General features: G+C 40.4%; 1 protein-coding gene across 2 annotated transcripts in view; it reads left to right on the top strand.

Annotated features, from left to right (window-relative positions):
* Positions 1-814: 814 nt before the first annotated feature.
* LOC116843294 (unconventional myosin-IXb) overlaps positions 815-7181 on the top strand; it is a 49934-nt gene continuing 43567 nt past the window's right edge. The window contains exons 1-2 of one of the 2 annotated variants that reach the window (XM_032813608.1): positions 815-1184; positions 3001-3336. The gene's annotated coding sequence lies outside the window, so the exon portion shown is untranslated. Of the gene's footprint in view, positions 1185-2377; positions 3337-7181 lie in introns of those variants that run through there. The other variant, XM_032813610.1, reaches the window with a different exon arrangement.

The raw sequence follows: 7181 nt of genomic DNA on the forward strand, positions 1-7181 counted from the left end.
ATGGTGCAAGAAAGTCTTCAATCGGCTGTTTCGCTCGCGACCTTCGCCATAGACGAAGCAATTGTTGGGTGATCGCCCATAGTGACCCGCGCAATCTCAGGATCAACGTGTCACCCGAAAAAATTAGTTCCCCGTGTAACGACGTGAAATTAATTTTCCCGCCGCGTCATCAAGAGGCATTTGGCTGCTCTGTTCTCGTTTAAAAGGTCGCTATTTTATCTCGAGATGTGTGAAATTTATCAATTATTTTTAAGGATTATGGGAAAACGAGAAAAAGTTAAACTTTTAGCAGAAATTGAACGAATTACGAAGATCTGGAATATTTTTTTAACAATGCGTACAGTGAAAACAAAATTATTCTGCTTATCAACTTAGAATTCAGTATTAAAAGTTCTTGCAAAATATATCGTGATATCTTAGTACGATTTTATATTTCATCATCGAACAAAAATACACACATAAGATTTTCAAATCACTGATATAATATTTTAATTAGCGTCATTTACGCAAGATAAAAATTTTAACTTGTACGTGCGGATGGACAGGCGCAGATAAACAAACATTGTTAAACACCGTGATCTCGAGGCGCTAAAAAAGGAGCGAAAAGGACGAGGACGGTCCAGGTGGCCATGTTTTCGGCGCTGTGGGTCCCTTGACGGACCTCCGTCTCCCTCTCCCACCTGGAAGGACGCGGAGGATCCTCCCCCCTCCCTTCGTCCTCCTTCTACTTCTCTTTCGGCCTCCACTGTCCCTTACCATTTCAACTCTCCTGTCTTCGTTTCACCCGGCCGTGCGATCCGCACACAGCACTTCTTCTTCAGTGGCCGGTGGTACCACTCTCAGCTAGATCTCGCGCCAAGTACATCTCTCCTTCTGTACCTTTACCACCATTGACAAGGACGTCCAAGTAACATCCGCGACGCAAAGTGATCTCGCCACTGCCGCGACCCTCGTCGCCGCTGCGTTGAAGAAGCGACCCTGCCTCGCGGAGTTCCAATTTTAAACCCACGTGCCACCAAGACACTTGCCGATCGGAGGACGAATGTGATTGTGATACAATTTTAGAGAAATGTGTTCAAGTGCCTCTAAGTGTATTCGTTTGCGCGCAAGTGCTCAGAACGCTTGAGATCTGTGAATTAAGGATGGAAGATACGCGGTAGCGTTGTGGTAAAGTTGAAGAGTGTGTAAGTGCAATTGAAACATTGTAATTATCTTGAAGAATCGTCCTAAAACATAAAGATAACAAGATTCAAATAAATACTCGAGACAATTATTTTAAACACGCAATATTAGTGTAACATAAAGAAATTGTAATACCTATCAGAATAATTGATTGCAGGTTTAAAGAAACGAAAGATTCAAATTTATTGCAAATCACAATAAATTTACAACAAAACATAACAAAAATATGTGCTTTCAAATATTCTAATACAAAGATCTTGACACGTTAGATATCAAAATTGATGAAAAACCATGCAAGTGAGCGACGTAACCATTAATAATTGCATAAATTATAAAATCGGATCGTTAAAGAGGTAGATACAATTTTTTTATAGAAGTTAACTCTTAAATTCTTTCAGCGGTTTGTAAATTCTTCATAAATGCGCGACGTTTACGTTAGCAAGCGCGCTGGAAGGAAATAAAAAGTTAATTCATCAGCTTTTAATTAAGGTTAATTTCGATAAGGAAATTTGTCAGGTTAATAAATCTCAGTTAATTGGACGCGTTCGTTCATTCACTTGATCGTTCCTTCACGCGAATCCAGTCACGCGAATCTTTGTGGCGCGAATTCGTCCTTCCCTTAAGGACCCTCCACACGGCAAGGTCGTCACGTCGTGTCCTATTTTCTCAACGGGACACAACTCGTGGCTTCGTGATTACGTTTTCTGTTTTGACACCCGTTTGGTATTTTTATGATAAACGCGCGATTCATCAACGTCGCGCTAGAAAGACCTTTATACGTGCTCTGGGCGACCCTTAAGAAGGATTGATCGAAGGATCAGGTGTCAACGATGCGTCAACATTATCCTGTCGTGACGCTTCGTCTTATTTTGCCCCTTAAGCGGTGAATTAAGTTTCAATCTTTAAGCGCAAACAGCGCGACATTTGCAGCGAAATGAAAAACTATTTTTATTTTAACGTGTCATTCAAAGAGCTAGGATTTTTAAATCGACCATTAATTTCAAGATTGTTACAAAGTTTTTTTGCAACAATAGAATATTAATTTTAGAGTAATAATTCTTGAAATTTAATTATTTATATTAAAAAATTTTTAATATCTAGGAAAAAATAATTTTTTCTACGCACTTTTATTTAAATAATGAAAAAGTTCCGTAAATTATTATTTTTTCTTTTTCTGATAATTTGCTTTCCATGTAAATATCACTCTTTCTCTCTTTCTCTTTCTCTCTCTTTCACTCTCTCTTTCTCTATCCTTTTCTCTTTTTCCAATATGATATTTCGTATGTCTGCATTTTTGTGGTTGCACCAGAAGCCATTGTAATTAAACGAGCAAACGAACGAGCGAGTCGATAAAATTGCACACTCATGGTGATATAAATTGAAAGCTAAAGCAGAACCTAAAAAAACATGTTATACGTATATAAAAATATTAAAAAAGCTATTAAACTAAACATTAAATTGTCACATGTGACAAGTTGATTGCGCGTCTATGAGTATCAGATATCAGTAATTTTACGAAAGTTACGTAACTCAACTAAAATATCTGCAAAACACTCGCGACCGACACGCTACGCGTGCACTACAACACGACGTAAAGCTGTTTTTCCTCCATTCAGCCGGCGCGCATTTGTCAACGTGTGATCTTTGGCGTTGAATTAATGCATGTTCTTTGAAACCGCGCGCGCCATCTTCGATTCGACACGCGCGGTTTTCTTCGCGCTGCTTCGCACTAAGCGTGATGGATTAACGGCCGGCAAATCAGGGATGAAAAAATCTCCTGACAGTTGGCGAACACGTGCGCGATAATCGATTCTGCAGGAAGCACCCAAGTGAATCTTCTTAGAGGAGCGGAGCCCAGAACTGTGTTCTCCGTGCGGAAAACTTGGTTATTTCACGATAAAGAAACCCGCTCGAGTATATTCTGCACGAGTTCTGAGAAACATTTTTTTTTTTCATTTTTAAGAATGGAACTAATGATGTCACGTAGTGAGGTGAATGATGTTTGTACAGTTTGTGAGTGATGGATCTGTTCAGAGAGATTATTAGTAGGGTTAATAAATCCTTGACGATAAATCAGGGATTCCAGGACTTAAGAAGTCAACGTTGTACGAGGAACCTTTCCAGAGTAGCTAATTTGCCGTGCTGGTGACACACGTGAGTAGAATTGATAGATTAGTAATTTGTCTCTGAATAGACTTTTCACGGAGTACTTTTAAACTGTTTAAGCTTATTTGATTAATATTCATTATATTTTATCTTTTTCAATTATAAGTGACTCTATTTCTTATTAAATATCCTTATTTTTAACCTTTATTTTTAAGAAATTCTCAAATTTTTTTTCTATGTAAAAAGTTTTTGGATTTGGATTTAAATTGGAACTAAATGTAATAACGGAAATACGAAAGATAGGTATACGCGACGTCTGGTATTGGCATGAGGCAACTGTTTAACGATATGATCGAGACTTTAATACGAAAATTATACGTTTAATCGACGTGCGGCCGAGTATCGATATATAGCTATACTTTACTGTCGCTGAGCGGGACGAGTAAATATTCATTAGGTGCCTCCGCCTCTCCTCTGCCTTTCCACTGATCTTCCATTTGCATATCACAATCAACCTCATATCATTGTTGACTTTGAGCGTCGAGATTGCGCTCGTCTGCAAACGCCGTGTGTCATTCTAGGATCGCACCATCACACAACGATTAGTTTTCGTGTTTGTGCGACGCCTATGTCGCGAAATCTTTGTTCGCTCTTCCACAGACGCAACTGTCGAAATTTTCATCGTATTTGTCCCGGACGTAAGTCTCGCAAAGTACTTTCGCAATCGTATCGAAAGTATTATAGAAATGTTAAAAATTGGTTACGAGCGAGCGGGCACCGTCGGTGATCTTTGTATCTGCTATTTTCATGCGAGCCCAAAGGTCATATTCACGGAAAGCCGAACAGATATACTCGGTGTCCTTACCTGCACTTCCTCCGTTGTGGTCACCTTAATACATAATAGGTGAAACCTAGAAACCTTACGAGCTGAATATCTCGAGGTAATACGAAACTAGATACCTGCGGGCGTTAGAGATCCACAGGACAAACGGAGGAATCGAGACTTTAACAGAGATAAGGGCCTGGAAACAACTACGAGAGAGGAAAGACACCACCGTATTCCCGTCGAGTCCGCTATCTCTAGTAGAATCGGTGTAATTCATCGATTGCCGCAAGAAGCCGCATGAGAGAGGGGAACACGTCAGAAACTCGCGGAATAATTTTTCCGATCCGCTTCTGATCGCGACGCGATTTACACTTACGACTCTTGTTCTTGCCGACGTGGAAAATACGCAGATACACGAGGTAATTACACGTCGGGCTACGTGGGAAAACGTTTCTCTCGATTTTCTCGGAACACCTCAGAAAATCTGAGAAATCTTGGCGAGCGCAAACACCTTTCGGTACATTTTTAGATATGAGAGCATCATTCGGAAATGTGAAAATTTTACTCAGTCAAATATAATTTTCTAATATATGTGCGAATTTCCGTCGCATGAATGAAATATTCACTTTCTTACTATATGTATATATAGAAAACACATAAAAATGATGAAATTGTAAAGCTTGATTTTCAAAAGATCAAATTGAGAGGAGAAATCAAATTCAAGAAACCGGGAAATCTGGCGTATAGATTATTTACGTTTGCACTTAAGAAATCTAAATTAAAAATCTCAAATGCCACGCGTCTCCTACAATGAGTTTTATTTCGTGCTCGTATCAAGATGTAATTTAATTCCTATCGGAAATTTACGTGCAAACCGTGAGAGATTCTCACCGAAAAGACCGGGATAACCTGTAGAATGCGGCAATACAGAATAAAACGATTTTCAAATCTCCCAACTAAGCCGCGCTGCAATAATGGGAGCAAGAAATGTTCCTCGAAGTTCCGCAACTCATGCTATTTCATGTGACAAGCCATAGATTGCTGCATTTCTCGAGGAATGAATGCGAATGCAAGCGCGGTAAACACGTTCCCCTCGACTGCAAGAACGAATCGCAATTCTGTCACAATTAAAGAGCAAAAAACAGCCTGAAACAAGCATTAATCGAATATTATAAAAAACGACGTCGATATATTTTACAGCTATTTATTTTAAAGTTTAATACGTCGATGCAGATAGTTTTTAATCTGGTACAAATTTTATATTAAGAGAGATGTAGAGAGAGAGAGAGAGAGAGAGAGAGAGAGAGAGAGGAGACAGGAAGAGAGAGCGCCTTTTCCAGTTAATATCTCAAGTTTCATCTCAATCAACTCCGATTCTCTTAAAATCCCGTTTCGTTAAATCCTGCATGAGATGAAAAAAATTCGAAATCAGCGCAGCTCGCCTCGGTCTCTTTAATATTTCCTCGATTGGTTAACGATATTTAGCCCCGACATTGGAAAGCAGAATCGTACGCACATTTCCGACTGTACATTACGTGCGTGAAATTATTGGATATTATCAAACGCTCGAAGTAGATTGAATTTCGAAGCCGTTGCCGGTGTCGGAACACAACGGTGGCATCCAAACATTTTGCGCCTTTAACGAGCGTTTGTATTGCGCGGTTGTGCGAGAGCGGCGTAATGAAATTATGAATAATGATGACAAAGAAATTAACAATGGAACGTGCCGGAACTTTTTACAGACGTTAATGGCTTTTTGCGAGACCGCCATGGAAAATTTATCTTGTATACGCGACTCCTTTATTACCAGCGGCGTGGTAAGACACCATTGTATATGCGCGCCAACTTTTTCCCGCCGTTCCTCCATTGAGCTGGCCAAGAAAAAATGACCAGACGGAAGTAATCATGGGACGGAAGAGCGGAAGAACGGAAGGTTCCGTCGCCGGAATTCATAATGAATCTCAAGATCATCTTCATAATCTCACTTTAAGTTTTACCTTTTATAGCGAAAACGCTTCCAAGGCGTCCTCTTTTTCTCTTTTCCTCTCGCCCTCTTTCTCTCTCTCTCGCTCTCTCTTCCATGCCTCCACAGGCGTTATTCGTTCATCGTTATTTACGACGCATCTGGTGGATTGAGATTATCTTGACTGAGGATCTACGGATCTACGGATCTGTGAAGATCCAGAGATGCAACGGTTGTGTTGCGTTTAACATTTCGAAGTGTGCTCGATTGCTCCAGCAAAGACGACTCTCTCTCTTTCTCCAATGTCCAACGAGGAACGTCCGTAAAGTTCCTTTTTTATTAAAAAGAAAAGGGAAACATGTCGATTGCAATTCCTATCAACTTTTTCAGCCAATCCATCGGGAATATCCGATTCCACTATATATTTCATTGTGTAGAATTCGGCTGGCGATGGAGTATACTTGGTGTTAAATATGCGATATCCTCATAGTATTCTGGATATTGGCCAGTGTTGCTGGGGTTAATACTAGTGGGTATTATCAGGATTAATCCTCAAGCACTTCTCTCCACTCGCGACTGCTCTCGAACTTTTCATCGGCCGGTTTTAATACACCGCACTGCGGCAATATTCATGATACCCACAATTTGAGGCAGGCACGATCGCAAATCGTCTAGCGTCTAGCGTGATTACGGCAGGCCGATAAGAATGGCAATCGAGATGCAAATGCCGGGCTGCCGAAAACGGACAAATCACAGGCGATTCGCCCTCCAGCCTCGCGAAGAGAGCGCGAGCGATAATTACTACAATCGCATGGAGATAATTCCGGAGTCTCGTAATCGCCGGCGTTACATCGTCGGTGTCGTAAATGCAAATGCTGTTAAGAATCTAAGATGATAGATTAGCCGGTAAAAACTGTGCGTACACGCCGCACGCACGCGCGTATATCCCCCCGTGAAAATTGCCACGGTTGTTGCTTTCAACTCTTTTAGCCCTCCCCCGTAACAAACACATTACAGGGAACCATACAAAAAGAGGAAAAAAGAGAGACAGAATTCCTCTTCATATTATATATATATATATATATATATATATATATATATATA

This window comes from Odontomachus brunneus, unplaced genomic scaffold, assembly GCF_010583005.1.
Source record: "Odontomachus brunneus isolate Ranch 3 - 2012 unplaced genomic scaffold, Obru_v1 Obru_scaffold_031, whole genome shotgun sequence".
Taxonomy (NCBI): Eukaryota; Metazoa; Arthropoda; class Insecta; order Hymenoptera; family Formicidae; genus Odontomachus; species Odontomachus brunneus.